This window comes from Lissotriton vulgaris, chromosome 3_1 (genome assembly GCF_964263255.1).
Source record: "Lissotriton vulgaris chromosome 3_1, aLisVul1.2, whole genome shotgun sequence".
NCBI classification, from domain to species: domain Eukaryota; kingdom Metazoa; phylum Chordata; class Amphibia; order Caudata; family Salamandridae; genus Lissotriton; species Lissotriton vulgaris.
The window spans coordinates 1,649,428,590-1,649,447,619 of NC_141689.1; positions in this window are offsets into that span (position 1 = coordinate 1,649,428,590).

Consider the following 19,030-nt stretch of genomic DNA (forward strand, 5'->3'; position numbering starts at 1 on the left):
CGTGGAAGGGTATACTCAGATGTGAGTCCCTAGCTCATTGCACCATCAGGATTCAAGCAAGCCGGGCCGAAGACGGCTGAAATGCCAGAAACCGGTCCCCGGTAGCTTGTTTCCTTCCCAGTATAAGAATTGGCTTGGTAGTTTGGTCTGCCCTGTTCCCATGATGCACTGGGCCAGGGTCAGACTAATTTGCATATAGCCAAGTTCTGAGCTGGGATGGTGCAGTGAGCTAAAAAACGGTGATGGATCAAGCCCTGATCTTTGGACTCGGTAAGAGTGGTCTGCTTAATTCAGACACTCTGTTCATCACCACCCCCTTTTCTGAATCATTTTTGTCCACCATAAGCGTGGAAGGGTATACTCAGATGTGAGTCCCTAGCTCATTGCACCATCAGGATTCAAGCAAGCCGGGCCGAAGACGGCTGAAATGCCAGAAACCGGTCCCCGGTAGCTTGTTTCCTTCCCAGTATAAGAATTGGCTTGGTAGTTTGGTCTGCCCTGTTCCCATGATGCACTGGGCCAGGGTCAGACTAATTTGCATATAGCCAAGTTCTGAGCTGGGATGGTGCAGTGAGCTAAAAAACGGTGATGGATCAAGCCCTGATCTTTGGACTCGGTAAGAGTAGTCTGCTTAATTCAGACACTCTGTTCATCACCACCCCCTTTTCTGAATCATTTTTGTCCACCATAAGCGTGGAAGGGTATACTCAGATGTGAGTCCCTAGCTCATTGCACCATCAGGATTCAAGCAAGCCGGGCCGAAGACGGCTGAAATGCCAGAAACCGATCCCCGGTAGCTTGTTTCCTTCCCAGTATAAGAATTGGCTTGGTAGTTTGGTCTGCCCTGTTCCCATGATGCACTGGGCCAGGGTCAGACTAATTTGCATATAGCCAAGTTCTGAGCTGGGATGGTGCAGTGAGCTAAAAAACGGTGATGGATCAAGCCCTGATCTTTGGACTCGGTAAGAGTGGTCTGCTTAATTCAGACACTCTGTTCATCACCACCACCCCCTTTTCTGAATCAGCTCTAATCATTGAGACACACTTCTCCACATGGAGTCCAAAATGGACACAAGTACATATTTTTGCTCTAAGAAGTAGCGCTATATACAGCAGAACACAATTAGTGAGATTAATCGATTGCTTGTGTTCGCTAAATGTGCTCTTGGGGTCAGATATTTCCCCAATGTATTACTGGAACTTATAGCTATTTTCTAAGTACAAAATACAACCTCAAGTTTAAAATGGATGCAAGGATGCATTTTTTCCTCTAGGGAATACCATCAAATGCAACAGAACACAATAAGCTACCATGAGCGGATGCTCATGCTTGCTAAATATTCTCTTGTGGTCTTATTATCTGTATTTCTGGCTCATAGACTAAAATGGAATTTACAAAATTACTCTGAAGAAATAGAAATACCCCCCAGGCCTACATTTTTCAAAGTACAAAACTCAAACTGCAATTTGGTAACATGTTACTGAATCAGAATTTGTATTTGGAAAATTTTGAAAGTGACTAATTTAAGGTGTCCTATCCAAATACTGATTAAGTATGTGATGAATGAATGTTTTGCTACTGAAATCTGGTTGCAAAATCATATCATTTTTGCATCTTATCAAAGGAAGTGGAAAGCCATACGCAAAGAGGAAGAGTTCCCCAAGTGACCACTTCCCCTTTGTGAATGTTGCCAATTTTCTTTTTAAGAGCAGGCACTGATAACACGAAGGTTACTTGGAGAAGTGTGGCTCACTGGTTAGAAGTGGCAGACTCTGAAGCAGAGATCGGTCCCGGGACCAGGATTCAATTCCCGACGCGGCAGGGTCTTGGGCTCAATGTCCGCGGACTCGATAATTCTCGCCTCAGCGCCTATTCTAATCATGGGTCCCACGCTGCAACTCTGGGCAATAGCTTGCTTAATCTCCACAATGGCCCCAACAACACTGGGATGCCTGGCTTCACCTTGGGGTGCCCAGGAGGGGCATCTCACAGTGAGAGCCAGGAAGGGTTCCACAGCACTGGGACGCCCCGTTGCGGGGGCAACTGTGCGCTTTACAAGTGTACTACATTTACTAGAATGTTTTTTTTATCCAACACATTTATTTAAAACCAATCACATGGTGGTCTGCTTACCTCAGCAGGCCATCATCCATATGGCTTGTGGTAGTTGCTGTTCATAGTGGTGTCAATTTGCGACCTACCTCATTGACGTTAAAGATGTAGGTTGAATTGCTACAATCTAAAATCAGGTTTTTGCAAACCTATCTATAAGTACACAGGTCAGTTCGCAAAAAAGGAATAGATTCAGTGAAAGTTGGTGGAAAGTTTGCGACCCCTTTTGCAAAATCCATTCTTATTATATCAGGTCATAAGTGTCCATGGGCTCTGTGTTAATTGCTCAACTTTTACTTGCCCCTAATGTTTTTTATTACTAATTGTCAAAAAAAGTGCTTATTTTTTACTGGTGTTTGTCGCTGGTGGACACCGACATTCATTTTTCGGAACTGGAACTTTTTGTTATCATAATTTGACCCAGAACAAGAAGATAAAGGCAACAAATAATAAAAGAAAGATAATGAGAAATATATGAAAAGAACTGGAACTTTTTGTTATCATAGTTTGACCCAGAACAAGAAGATAAAGGCAACAAATAATAAAGGAAGGATGATGAGAAATATGGGAAAACAGTGAAAGTGGGCGATATCAGGATTGAAAAACAGCTTACAGGGGAGCTTTAAAGAAATTCAAAGTGTAGGGTGGTGGAAGAAAGAGGAATATGGTGCAATCAATGCTAGACAGCCTTGGTGTTTGGTTACTTTGGAATGAGACAGTGCGAGCGTCTGAGCCCTTAAGAAATACTGTGGACCCCGTACATGTATAAAAAAAAAAGAAAACTGGTCAAGAGTTGTAGATAATAGTTTGTATCCTTCACCATTAAATATGGGCACTGGTCAAAATAATGTCCATGAAAGTTGCCTGCAGCCTTCTCTCTATTTGTCTCCATTCATACTCCCCCCATGGATTGATCCCCTTTCGAGATATCTCCTGCAAAATTAAAATTCCATGCATTCAGCAGTTGTCCTCCTCACCATTATCTTTCATCAAAGCTTTCCTTTCCTTTACATTTCCATTTTACCAATGTAACAATCATAATCAGACCTCAATGGATTTCACCTACGCTGAACTACTTTGAGAGCAAATGTCAGGGATAAACTTTATTCTTCCAGGAGAAGTCATTAGCTAGATCTCCTGTTTCCACCTCTCATGAGCGTGGTCACACCTCGTAGCAATCCCTCTGCAAGCAATTCATTTCTTGATCTCCTATGTTTTGGAATCTCCTGAGTTTCACCTTCTCTCTCATGTTGTTGAGGTTGTGTCTCTTTACCCATTCCTTAATAATTTTCCTTCCAATGTTCCTCGGATTATCTTTTGCTGTCCCTCTGCTGCAGCATCTTCTACTCTCTTTTTAGATCCAAAATCACCCCTCACATATTCCAACAACTTACATTCTCCTTGCATTCCTTTACTTACTACAAACAAGCAAATCCCAATACCAAAGAATACTGAATGGCATAAAAATGTCTGCCTCTCTACAATTTCTTATCTGGCCACTCATCTCAACACTGGACACAAATGTGGACTGAGCAACCTCTCAGAGCCTGTTAGTGCTTACCTCTTTCTCTTTGTCAATAACATAGCTACTTCAATTCTTAACACTTAGCTTTATCTTGCTCTATCACTGATCTAGCCTTTGCCTTGTTTCGTTTAGTAAAGCGGATTCTTTTATCAAGCATCTGGTTGATTAATAGAGGGGCGCATTCAATCAGCTGATCTCAGACAAAACCGCAAGGACCAATTGTTAACCAAATAATGTTACACATTTGTGATTCTCTACCCTGGGCAATACTCTCACTCACCCCAGATCTCCGTTTCTACCTCGTCCTTGTAAAACTGCTTTTACACTTGACCTTGCTGAGATCTTTGAGCTACTAGATGATTACAGTCCTTTAATTTACATCTATAGACCAACGTTATGGTCTTAAATGCTTAACATTTGTTAACTCATATTGCCTAGTCTTCTGAACAGCAGCAAGTCCCTGATTCTTTTTGCATCCCTGTCTTGAAGGGCTCACTCTTCGTCACTTCCTTGAGAGAAGCGCTGAACCAAACAACATGATCGAGATCCCACTTAAATTCTCTCTCTATGAGGAAACATCCTCCTCCACTTTAAGCTATATACTCAAGCAGCCAAACATTATCTTGGCACACATGAAATTGGATCTTATGACAGTGAGCAAAACTCCCTTTGTTTAGAGTATTTACTCTTACATCAGGGTAGTCTTCATCCTGGAGTGTCAACAAAAGAGCCAGAATGAGGTGTGAGGGATGTGGGCCTGACTGCAGTCAGCCAAATGGACTGTGTGATCTGGGAAAGACAAACCTCTGGGGCTCACCCAAAGTGCACTCACTTTGCAAAACAGATTCTGCAGTCTCACCCTTCAGCCTTACCAACCCAAAAGGGCAGTGCTCTTGAAAAGTAATAAGCAGCTCCTTGCTAAGCAAAGATCTTAACTGAATTTCTATAGGAGCCGTTTATCCACTTCCCTCACGTCATGGGCTATGTCTCCTCCCTCTAGGTTTAGAAAAGACAGCAAAACACTACCAATCTCCAAGTATATATCCTCAATTCCATCTTGCACAGTAGACCAGACCTGGGATATCCAAAATGGACCCCATATACTTTCATTACTCTGGCTTTCTCAAACAGACCATGTATGTGCCACACAAGCTACACACACAAATACACACAACATGTCAGCTGGATGAACTGGGAAAAAGCATAGAAGTAAAAATTCACGTGAGGGAGCAAGTAGGCCTCCACTCTAGTGGCTCAGATAAAAAGTTCTGGTCATATTTATGGACTCAAAAAAAACAGTCGACTGTAATCGCCACTGTATGTCGTAAACCCATGACAGTGAAATTAGTCTACTGCATGTCTATGAGGGCATACCTGTGCACCCCCAAAGGTCATAGAACAGATCCTGGACCTCACTCATTTCAGAACACAAGCGTAGACATCTGTGTTAATGCAAGATTTGTGTGTTGTCAGGACGAAACTTCAAAACCGGGATAACAAATGTATGTAGTCTGCCACTCACGGCACGAAACAAAAATATACACCAACCAGGAACCATTATCTCTATCAAGTTTTGAGACTCTCATTTATAATACAAAATCTCTGGCCTTCTTTCTGAACTTTTTGTGAATCTCCACAATTAGATCCATTTTACAGCCAGTAAGAAAAACTACCAACTTTGAATGAACATTGAAATAGAGCCATTCCTTTCTGAATATGATCCCAAACATGTGACCTGAATATTGGCTCTTTCCAGGCTTTGTTATGCAATGTCACCCTCACCAGCATTCTTAAAACTTGCTGTGCCCCACTGAATCCTCATTGCATGTTGCAGTCACTTTGATCTTTGGGATTGACCATTCTGAACACATTGCCTCTATGCTATTCTTTCCATTCTAGATCCCTATGGCAATATCTGAGTGTTCATGCTTGGTGATCAGCAAAACACACAAGATGATGGACCGAATGTTGCACGATGCAAAACATTCACCTCCAGACACAGACCTGGGATTAATCCATCGTTATTTTGCTCACCAAGCTACCCCAGTTCAGACATGGCCATATGCAAATCAGTCTTGACCCTGTGCCTTCTGGGAACAGTCCAGCCCGAACTGCCAAGCCATGTCTTCCCTGGAACGAAATCAAGCATCCTAGGACCAGTTTCTGGCTATCAGCCATCTTCAGCCAGGATAGCTTGACTCCAGTGGCGTAGTGAGCACGGTACCCACGTCTGAGCATACCCTTTCCACATAGGTTGATCAGCAAAACACACAAGATGATGGACAGAATGTTGCACAATGGCAAAACATTCACCCCCAGTCACAGATCTGGGTTTAATCCATTGTTGTTTTGCTCCCCAAGCCACCCCAGTTCAGACATGGCCATATGCAAATCAGTCTTGTCCCTGTGCCTCATGGGAACAGTCCAGCCCGAACTGCCGAGCCATGTCTTCCCTGGACAGGAAACAAGCATCCTAGGACCGGTTTCTGGCTATCAGCCATCTTCAGCCAGGATAGCTGACTCCAGTGGCGTAGTGAGCACGGGACCCGCATCTAGACATACCCTTCCCACATAGGGTGATCAGCAAAACACACAAGATGATGGACGGAATGTTGTACAATGGCAAAACATCCACCCCCAGTCACAGATCTGGGTTTAATCCATCGTTATTTTGCTCACCAAGCCACCCCAGTTCAGACATGGCCATATGCAAATCAGTGTTGACCCTGTGCCTCATGGGAACAATCCAGCCTGAACTGCCAAGCCATGTCTTCCCTGGACCGGAATCAAGCATCCTAGGACCAGTTTCTGGCTATCAGCTGTCTTTAGCAAGGATAGCTTGACTCCAGTGGCGTAGTGAGCATGGGACCCACGTCTGGGCATACCCTTCCCACAAAGGGTGATCAGCAAAAACACAGAAGATGATGGACGGAATGTTGCACAATGGCAAAATATTCACCCCCAGTCACAGATCTGGGTTTAATCCATCCTTATTTTGCTCACCAAGCCACCCCAATTCAGACATTGCCATATGCAAATCAGACTTGACCCTGTGCCTCATCATGGGAACCGTCCAGCCCGAACTGCCACGCCATGTCTTCCCTGGACCGGAATCAAGTATCCTAGGACCGGTTTCTGGCTATCAGCCATCTTCAGCCAGGATAGCTTGACTCCAGTGGCGTAGTGAGCACGAGACCCAAGTCTGGGCATACCCTTCCCACATAGGGTGATCAGCAAAACACACAAGAAGATGAACGGAATGTTGCACAGTGGCAAACCATTCACTCCCAGTCACAGATCTGGGTTTAATCCTTCGTTATTTTGCTCACCAAGCCACCCCAGTTCAGACATGGCCATATGCAAATCAGTCTTGCCCCTTTCGTATCGCTTTGTTTGCCCTAAGTTGGCAGGGTATGCTCAGACATGAGTCCCTTGCTCACTTTGCCACTGCATTCAAGATAGCCTGGCTGATGAGGATTATGAATCCGCAACCGTTCCCAGGATGCTTGTTTCCGGTCCAGGGAAGACATGGCTTGGCATTTCGGGCTGGACTGTTCCCATGAGACACAGGGTCAGACTGATTTGCATATGGCCATGTCTGAACTGGGGTGGCAGAGTAAGCTAAAGAATGGTGATGGATTAAAACCAGATCAGTAGACTTGGGGTGAGTGTTTGATTTGCTCAAACGCTCCATTCATCATCCCTTTTTGTATCGCCATGCTTGGTGATGAAACACCTAAATTCTGATCACTCACACCACCTTTGCCACTTCCTCCACATGTCACTTTCTTCTGGATGAAAATTCCAGCTTTTAATAAGAAACGTACACTGAAACAGTCATCCTTTGGATGTGCCCCTCGAGTATGGAATGCTATTCCAGCTCATTGACCTGCCATCTCATCGTTGACTTCTTTTATAGAAGAAATAAAACGCTTTCTCCTTGATCAGCATTACCTTCCGCCTCCTCATATCCATGACTGAGCCTGGTTCGTCTGTGCCTTTAACCCTAAAGGATATGCAAAATGTGGCTCACATTTGTTTCCTGATTGTCTTTCTCTGTCAGAATAATCTCTTAGGGCCATATGTACAAGGACCGGCGAGAACTACCGCTAACTCTAGTGAGTTTTCTTACCGCTGTGTAGCGCTGAAAACTTTCGACGCTACATGGCAATAGCTGCAGGGATCAGAGGTGAAAACTGCTGCCAACATTAGTGTGATGGTGATAGGAATTCCGGCGTTAGCGGGCGAAAACCAACGAAAAGCCCATTAGCAGCACAAAAATGCTTGTTAGTCAGCCCAACATGAGTTTTTTTGCCTCTATTGGAAAAAATAGCCTATCAGTCGACCTCCAATAGAAAATGGGCAAAGTTAACAATGAAATACAGAATGGAGCAGCCAGGGCCAAGTGCAGCACACATCAACAACCCCGTCAAGCCATCCAACATCCAGGATGACCAGGATGAGAGCCTGGATGCCTCGCAGGACCTGTGCCTGGAGCCTGGAAGCCTCGCTGGATCTGCGCCTGGAGCATGGATGTCTCGCAGGACCTGCGTCTAGACCTGGTTGCCTCATCGGAACTGCGTCTGGAACCTGGATGCCACGCTGGACCTGCGTCTGGAGCCTGGAGTGTGATGCGGAAGAGCTGTGGAGTTGATGAGCCGTGGCAGTAAACACTGAGGTGGTAGCATGGAGACACGTTGCTGATCTGTGTGAGAAGACCGCCTTGCACCCCTTGGAGCTGTGAATTGTGGGGGCGCTCCTGCGCACCAACGTACGGAGGTCTACATCTCATATTACAATCTACTACTACAGCAGGGTGCACGGAGGGGATTACCAACAGAGGGCGGCACCTCTCTGCATTACAGGACGGATGAGGTTGCACTGGCTAGATGCTTTGAAGGGTGAGGTCCCTGAGCTGCGCCAAACTTGGGGTGTGGGTGTAATCTATGACAAAATCCCAAATACAAAAATATCGACATACAAAATTATCGCAAAAAAAAGTAATACATAATGTAATAGAAATTAATAATAATAATGATATAATACATAGTATATTTTTCATTAACAATAACTCTAAATTAATTATTTTAATAACTTATAAATAAATAAAAATATCATAAATTACAAATAAATTTATATACATAAAATAATAATATAAATAACAATAAATAACAACATAAAACTAATTTAAAAAAATACATTTTAGATAGCGTATGAGTAAAAATTACTATTCCCACTCCAGAGAGTGCAACAGTAGGGAAAGTGTTGGATAGCCTAGGGGTAATAATTACTATTCCCACTCCAGAGAGTGCAACAGTAGGGAAAGTGTTGGATAGGGTAGGGGTAACAATTACTATTCCCACTCCAGAGAGTGCAACAGTAGGGAAAGTGTTGAATAGCGTAGGGGTAACAATTACTATTCCCACTCCAGAGAGTGCAACAGTAGGGAAATTGTTGAATAGCGTAGGGGTAAACATTACTATTCCCACTCCAGAGAGTGCAACAGTAGGGAAAGTGTTGGATAGCTTAGGGGTAACAATTACTATTCCCACTCCAGAGAGTGCAACAGTAGAGAAAGTGTTGGATAGCGTAGGGGTAACAATTACTATTCCCACTCCAGAGTGTGCAACAGTAGGGAAAGTGTTGGATAGCGTAGGGGTAACAATTACTATTCCAACTCCAGAGAGTGCAACAGTAAGGAAAGTGTTGGATAGCGTTGGGGTAACAATTACTATTCCAACTCCAGAGAGTGCAACAGTAGGGAAAGTGTTGGGTAGCGTAGGGGTAACAATTACTACTCAAACCCCAGAGAGTGTAACAGTAGGGAAAGTGTTGGGTAGCGTAGGGGTTAAAATGATATACTAAATGCTTTTTTTAAATAATAAAAATATGAACTATTAAATAAATATAAACAATACCTACACTTAATTATTTGAAAACATGATTAGCAAATTATATTTAACCAAAAACAAATATTAAAAAATACCATTTTATAATATTTAATTACCAATTAATAATTAGTTAAAAATTATATAATTAACAAATCAATTAATTTAAAAACATTATTACTTAATTACATTTAAATTACTTCCCACCATATTCCCCTATAAACCCACAACCCGCAACAGAACACATTTATCCATTAATGATTTAATTAAAATTTATTAGCAATTCATTACAAATATTTACCAATTAATTCAAATTGATTTATAATTCCTACTAATTAATAATTAATTCAACATAATTAAATTACTTCCCACCCTATTCCCCTATAAACCCACAACCGGCTACAGAACAGATTTATCAATTAATCAATTAATTACAATAAATTACCAATTAATTAAATTTAATTACCAATTATTTAAAATTAATTAATAATAACTACTAATTAATAATTCATTTACATAATTAACTTCCCACCCTATTCCCCTATAAACCCATAACCCGCTACAGAACATATTTATCAATTAATCAATTAATTAAAAGTAATTATAAATAATTACCAATTAATTAAAATTAATTATTTATTCCTTTTAATTAATAGTTAATTTAACATAATTAAATTACTTCCCACCCTATTCCCCTATAAACTCACAATCCGCTACAGTACTAAAATACAAAATTTAATTAAATTACATTAACAAAATGAAAAAACATAATAAATACAATAAAATATACACAAAAATTATTTAAAAATCGATATTAGTAACATTGAAATTATTCACATCGATATTACTGACATCGATATTTAAAACTACGATATTACTAATATTGATATTAAGGGTGTCGATATTACTTACCTTCGATATTATGTCCCTTCGATATTTAAACTTCAATATAATTGTATATCGAAATTTAAATCTCGATATTTTGTCTGTGCACTGTGCGGGTGTGCTGCAAGTTGACGCCTAAGGGGGCCCTGCTGCATCAAAGGCATCAGGAGGTTCACCAGCAGACTTGGCAATGACTGCTGTACCCAGGCTTGTAAATCCCACCTGGCGGAGGCTCCTTCTGGCTGAGTCTGAGATTTGGAGAGAGTGCAGCATATTGCACCACTGTGTCAATGTCCAGGTAAGGAAAAGGTGAAGCGTGTAGCGCAGGACACCTGGGGATGAGTCACCCAGGCCTGGCACACATAGATGACGCCCCCACCCAGTGGTGGCTCATCCGCTATGGCGGAAGAGCGTTGCCTCACTGCTCTCAAGCAGTGCAGAAGATGAACAATCATCACATGATGATAACATACTAATGTAACAGTGCTATGTTTCCTTTGTGGGTGGGAGAGTGGTTAGGACTGCTCCAAGCACGGGGCAAGGCATGGGGGGATCAGCTTGCCCACTCAAGTGGGCAATGACTGTTTGGCTTGCACACATTCCGGCCGCCCAAAGCAGTCATGCTCACTTCCCTGTTCATAATGCAGGCTGCATTACAGCCTGCATGGAGAACATGCCTGTACCCAGGCTTGTGAAATCCTACCTGGCTGAGGCTCCTGCTGGCTTGGTTACAGATTTGGAGAGCTTAGTGGATTGCCCCACGGTGTCAATGTCCAGGTAAGGAGAAGGTGGGACACGTAGCGGAGGAGGACCAGGCCTAGAACCTGCAAATGAAACACCCCCAGTGTCGGCTCATCCGCTATGAAGAAGAGCGCCGCCTCACTGCTTTCAAGCAGTGCAAGAAGAGGAACATGATGAAAATTTCCTGATGTAATCGTGCTATGTTTCCTTTGCATGTGGGCGGTAGGTTGGGTAGGGCAGAGGCGGAGTGGCATGCCCACTAAAGTGTGCAGTGACTGTTTGGTCGGCCTGCTCAGGCCGCTCAAAGCAGTCCTGTGCACTGTTCTGTTTGCAATGCAATGGAGACCATGCCCACAACTCCAGCCCCGGGCTGAACACCTCTTCCCGGCTCCAATGACCAATCCCAATGCTGCATTGTGATTGGCTTAGGGGAGGGAGCCTGGCTGCCTACTTCCCGTTTCTGGAAGCCGACTCGGGACCCGGCCTCGAGGGAAGAGTTCTCTCATTTAAATATTTACAACACCCAATCACACACAATCCCCGCCACATCCAGTGTTCTTTTTGGTGTTTCCCACCTCCCAGCTGTCCAGTCCCCCCGCAGCACTTCTCAATGGTGGCCACTGTGTGGCCATGTGCAGCGGGTGTACCACTGGTGTGCCAAAGGAATATATGGAGTTATGACACATACCATTATATCCCAATCCATTACAATGCATACTAATACTAGGCATATTGCAACAGTAGGGAAGGTGTTTGATTGCGGAGATGTAAACATTACTATTCCCATTACAGTGAGTGAAACTCTAAAACTAACCCTTTCTCCCCAAAGCAAACCCTGCACCCTAAAATTCATCTTTGAGCCCCCAAAACACACCCTAAAAATCATATTTGACGAAAATGCACATCCCTATTTTCATATTTGAACCAACTGCACAACCCACATTTCAATTTGTACCCCATAATACACCAAGCATTTAATCTCCGAATCCCATGCCCACCCTAAAACTTAAAAATACCCCATTACTGACATCACAATGTGTTGTAATGGAATGCAATGTAAAGGCACCTGAGTTGTTGGATTTGCGTTGTAAAGGCAATACCATGTAAAACCAGCATTGTAATGAACATCTCATGTGCCAAAGGCAAGCCATAGGCTAGTCCAGCTGCATCCGTCTGGCCCTGGACTGCGCTCAGCACCAAGAACCCTTCCTCTCGGACACTCCAGCCCTACGGCACAAGCACCCTCCTCACCATCAACCCTAGATGTCACATCGCCTGCCAGGATCAACATTTGCTCCGGACCGGATATCGCCATTGCCATCACTGACTGTGCTCAGCACCAAAGACCCTTCCTCTCGGACAATCCAACCCTACGGCTCAAGCACCCTCATTGCCATCAACCCTGAATGCCACCTCACCTGCCAGGACCAACATCTGCTCCGGACTGGACCAGACATCGCCATCGTCATCGCCATCGCCATCACTGATGGCTACTAAATCACCCGCAAGGACCACCCCGACTTCCAGGAGGAGGCATTGTCATCACCTACAGAAGCACACTTCGACTGACCATGCACTGTAATGACCCAACGGTGACCATGGAGCACCTTGACTTCCAGATCAGGACCCCAACCCCATTCTCTGCGGCAACCTCATCTGCAGGCCCCCCAGGCCATGGACACCCATTCTCCGATACCATTATAGACCTCATTGCACACCAGGCTCTCCCATCCACTGACGACATCCTACTCGGCGAACTAAAGTTCCACCTGGACAACACCAGTGACCAGAACACCACCCCCTCCTGGGGAAGCTCCCCAATTTCAGACTTAAGCAGCTAGTCACTGCAGCAAGCCACATAGCAGGACACATGGTCAAGCACGTCTTCTCCCCCAGAGGGACCTTCAACTACAGCCACACCACCGGACTCTACTGGACCGACTATCATTGTACACGTCTTCACCATACACAACCAACTTCATTGACCCCCTTGCAGGTGAATCAAGGCCACCAAAGTACGTCTTGTCAACTCCCTCAGCACCACCACTCCACCAACGCTTACAGACAATGACACCGCAGTGCGCCACGTCCACCAATGGATCTCCAACTGCGCCGACACCAGGGCACCCCTCAAAAATGGCACTGCATCAGTACCTTATGCCTGGATGATGGCAAACGTAAGGGATAGGCTGGCCCCATGCATTACTGGAGTTGCGTCATGGTTGTGACACAACAGCAGCACTGCGTGACTTTTGCGCTGACAGATACTTCAGGATTCCACATGTATTTGTCATTACTTGCGTCATGGAGCGTTGTCCAATGAATACAGTGCATCTGTGGTCTTGTCGCAGTACTGCAACAGTTTTCATGAGTGAGGCCCAGGAATGTGCACTATGCTTATTGATGGTGGGCAGTCCTGCCCTGTAGTTTTGTCGCAGGACAGCGCCGCAACACTGCTTGCAGCGTGGTCCAGCACCAAAACCTGCTGAAATGGGGCCCCAAGGATTATCTCCATTTTTAAGACCAGCTATTTTCTGGTCTTAAAAACTGCCTAGAACTGCAGTTAGAGGCAGTTTTTTGGTCCTCCAAACTTAAAGAATGCCCTTGTTGATGTCTCGAAGTGGGGTTAGTGGACGTTTTTGCACAGGAATGATGCCCTTGCATGTCATTATCCCAAACAGAAGTGGCGATCTTTATAATGGATGTTTTCGCCAGAAAGCTGCCGCTAACCGAAGTTACCAACTGCTTGTACATATGGCGATAAAAATATCGCTGCAAAACAGTCGCAAAAGTGCCGCTAAGGCGGCGTTAGCCCCTTCTACATATGCCCCTTATAGTTTTATACTTCTATACTTGGTTGTACTAGCTCCCACTGTAAATATTATTTTGCCACCTTCATACATCCTTTATTTTTATGCATCTTGTGTTTTACATAGGCTTGTGATCAAAACATAAACCCCTAAATAAATAAGTAAGTAAATAAATAAATAAGAACAATTTATCTTTTTAGACTGCAATGGCATATTAAACATCAACCTTGGCTGATTTCAGTCAGTGAACTACCTTTCTCTTTCTTTTTTTAAGTCAATAAATTGCACTTCTTTATTTCGCTGCCTTCTGTGGAACTTTGAACTTAACTTTTCCTCTTGTGGTGATCCTAAACGTCATAAACTGTGCAGCTTGGGTAAGAAAAAAGACTACATTTTTTAGATTACTTGAGGCTTTAATGTATGTGTTCTGCTCTTTTTATATTCATTGTCATTCAGCCCCAGTGTGCTGCCTATGCATTTAACAAAGTTCTTTCACATCGACAAATGAGTACAGCAATCAATGACTGCTGGTAAATGTAGTGAGACAATTACCTCCCCAAGAGACAACTGAATGTCAAAGTGGTATGCAACTCAAGTTACATGAAGGCCATAAAAGGTAATAGCATATGATTAGCTTACTAAAAAGAAATAAGGCAACGAGCATAGAGTTCACAAGACAGTTGTGAGATAAGAAAGAGCTAGATATTAAAAGTTTTACGTTGGTTCTAATTTATGTATACTTCAAAAAAGAAACATTTTGTATCAATAACTAATAAGGATGCCTACTTGTGATTATTGTGAAAAAAATATATGTTTATTTGCTCTTCTCTCTTGTGCGAGTATTCCTTAAAGGATTCTATTGATTTTTTTAAAAAAAAATCTGAAGAAAATGATATACGAAAAAATTCATATAACAGGTAAAAAAAAGAAAACAATCCGCTCAAATGTGAAATAAAAATATTAAGCTGACACGATCCCAAGTTAAATTCAACAATATGAAGATGGTATAATTTTGTATGTGAGTTTTAGCCGAGCACAAACGATTTTGAGCAATCATTGACAACAGTAATCCAGTGTATCTTGGGGCAGATTTACAAGCCCCTTGCAACACTTTTACGCAGTCGTTGCGTCACTTTTGTGATGCAGCGTCAGCATACAATGCACCACGTTGCAACATATTTACAACGTGACGCATCTAGGCAGATGCGTCATGTTGTAAAGCCCTGCGCCACATGAAACCTGCGTCAGGTTTCATGTGGGTGTTTTGTCGCAGGGTAGGCGTTCCCTCGCAGGAAAGCCCTGTAAAACTGACGCAGTGAAATCTACAAGATTTTACGGAGTCAGTTTTACGACGCTGCTGCGTCAAATCCTTACGCCTGCTTGAAGCAGGCGTGAGAAGTGACGCACCACGTTGAGTATGGGTGGCCCCTGTGCATTGCAAGAGTTGCATCGCGCTTGCGACGCGACTCCAGAAATGCACCGCCCATACGCCACAAGATGCGTCACGCATCTTCCCTTCCTTGCACCATGGTGCGCCGCATTGTATATGCGGCGCATCTGTGGTGGCGGAAGGAGAGGATTGCATGACGCATCTGTTCTGGCGCATCCCTGCTGATTTGCAGAGATGCGCCAAAACATGTAAATATGCCCCCTTGTCTTTTTCAGGCATTTGGAAGCTGTTAATAGCAATAGTGACATGAAAGCGTACAGCAGGAATGACATACAAATAATATGACGAGTAAAATGATAGGGAATAATGCTCCGCTTATGTCTGGTAAGTAGGAATAGTTTACTGGGGTGTTGGGGCAAGAGGAAACAGAAGTATAAATTACTTTGGCATGTATCCTACACAAGAGCCCAGAAGGACATACAAACAACTTTTCTTAGTCGAATGCAGTAGCCGTCCTGGGAACTTTCTCCACATAAAAAGGAAATACCTGCTTGAAATTGTAGTAGAAACTTCCTTCACAGAATAAGTACATCAGACCGGCCGAGCTTCTATACCAGCAGCGTGAGAAGACTTGTTCAATATAGAGCCAGTAAAAGTCAGCAGACTGGTTGTAGGACACAAAATCCAATACAAAAATCTTGTGACAAAAATATCAATAACTAAAATATTGCTTTTTTAAAAATCCTATGTAACAAAATACAAATATAGACTTTCAAAATATTAGCATTAAAAACATCAAAAAACAAAAATACTGAAAAAATATAGAGTATCTAAATATAAAAAAAACTACAACATTACAAATAATGATAAAAAACACATTGATTACTATGATATCATTATAACTATTAATAAATACTGTTTTAAACAAAACAAAATATATCACAGCACTAATTAAAAAGACCATTAAAAAAATGTATACATCACTAAAAACAAACACTTTCTTAGCATTTTCTATTGATGGTAATACCTAAAAAACATCACTTATACTAGCAACCTACATGAGGAAAGATATGCATCCGTAAGAGGTAAGTTTACTAACTCAGAAACCATAACCTGAATTAGTGTTAAATTCCAATATCAACAATATTTATAAGCAACACTAATAAATGAATGATCTATGAGGCATTTAGTTCGTAAAATATATCCTCATGCAGAAAAGCATGACTGTTAATATTATTTCAACTAGGCCATATTGAGACATTTCCATAAGTCCACATTTGGGGACCCATTATGAAATCAGGCAGATCGCCACCGCCGGGCCGGCAGTGGCGATACAGCCACAAAATGTCCCTGGGTCACCCCGCCATATTAGCGTGGCGAGGGGCACCGCGGCGGACATTAGGATGCATGCCTTTCCATGGCTGAGACTCCGTCATGGAAAGGCATGTGGGAATTCACATGGGGGCCAATTGCGGGTCTCCGGAGGGGGGTGTAGTGGCTGCACTGGGGGGTACCCATAGTACCCCCATCATTGCCAGCACAAGGTGGCAGGCACGCGCGGTGCCTGTCACGTTGTGCATGGCAATGCACAATATGGGCTTTCACATTGCGGCGGGTGGTGCTTGAAGCACCACCCGCGCAAGGTGAAGTCGAGGATGCGCCGCAACTTCAGCAGTCGGTACCGTGCTCCATTGCAGTGGCAAGCAGACAAAGTCTGCCCGTCATCGTAATAGGCCCCTAAGTATAGACTTCTTTGCTAATGCTTAAATTGCCTTCAAAATCAAAAAGCGAATTCTCCTAGCATATGCACCAACATCAGTAGTTACAGAAGAAACCTAACACTCATCTTAGAATATTTTTAGGTTGCTCAGATTAGACTAATGCACTATTCAGGGCACACACATAATAGAACGACTCCCATTATTAGCTAATGTCAGCTTTACTGGGTCATCTTCTGTAACACCAACATTTATTTTCTTTATCCATTTGGTATTAAAAAAAAGACAGCGTTTTTTCATTGCAATACATAGTTTAGACAATAATCATTATTTACAAATTATATAGAAAGAATTAGCATAATTCTCTCATTTGGCAAAGGCAATGAGTGCACTTTATATAGATCCAGTACACAAATCAAATAGCGTCCTACAGGACTGAAATCCACTCTCATCACAATACAACCCCATACTCACACTACATTTAGGTACTCATCAATCATATCACTGACACACATTACATCCATTCATACACCACAGTACAATATTACCTAAGAACACAAAGTAACAGAAGATATTGATTCAAATGACCCTAAGAGTTATCGCTCATGGCTCTCTGTATATCTATATAAAACGTGAATACTTTCCCATTCTCATGTCACAAACGGAAAGACATTCATAGAACCATCACCTGTGGCGTGTAAGTCAAGAGAGGAATCCTGCTTAAGAAAAGATAAGAGGGATGAGTTGCTCTAAACGTTGTATACCCACTATGTAGCCCTTGCAAGCTAGTTATATTTGCACCGGGCTGTGTGTACATGGATGTAAACGCTTATAGAACCATCACTAGTACCGGTAAAGTCTACGCTGTAGTCATGCTAAAGGACAAAGAAGAATAATATCTTGCTCTATATCATATCCTGCATGCATCTTCTTAGTGCAACCGTCACCCGTGTTGCGTATTTTAAAAACATGAAAAAAAGAGAAGGTAGCCATGATATACTTTCCCACTGTAGGTCTCAGACTGATTACCTTCTAGAACTGGACCATCGGGCCTGCACTATTACACCCCAACAATAGTATCCAAAACAGAGAGGGAACTTGTGGTCTCATATGGAATGACCTCCAATGTGGGTCTCAAATGTCTACAGAATTAAAGAAAAAAATATTTCGCCTGTCCTTACTCTACGCAGGCCTTTTTTATGATAGTGCTCATACTTATAATAATTACCCACTCACTCACAGTTATAATGTGGTAGGTCCTCCTATTAATGGACCACCGAGCCTGCAGTCAAACACCCCAACGGAAGTATCCGATGCGGAAAGGTGAGAATGTCGTGTCATTAAAAACGACCTCTGATATGACTCACAAGTACCTACAGGAGTAAAGGGTGAATTATGTGACCTGTCTTAGCTATGCAAAGTGTGTTCTCTTAAAGTTAGCCTCATACTAATGATAGTTACCATATAATTCACTCAATTAAAATTCTCCCTTAGATGTACTCGTGCTTGAACTTAAAAATGCAATTCCCCAAAAAAATTCAGTGTCCTAAATCACCTGTGATTAATGTTGCTATATTCAGCATGGGTTCCGAGAAGGAGAACATAGCCTTCATGGTACTTGTTTAGGGAAGTATCTGTCTACCCCAGATAGTAGGGCCACCACTATTTCATGGAGGAAAGACCTCCATGAAATCAGTTGTGGTGAGGAAAGTCAAAATATGCTTAGCGGGACATCTCATACACTAATGTAATCTATGCCATGAGAAACAGCTAAAACAACTTTACTAAGCAAACTAATAAAAAATCTCTTAAAAATTCCTATATAATGATGTATTATTTTTTAGAGTTACTAATAATATTACATTTTATTTTATCATTCTGAAAAGTAGCTATTTACATCAAAGCCCAGTTAAAAAATCAGTTGGATAACATATTCTTATCTTTAATACTTTAAAAAAGT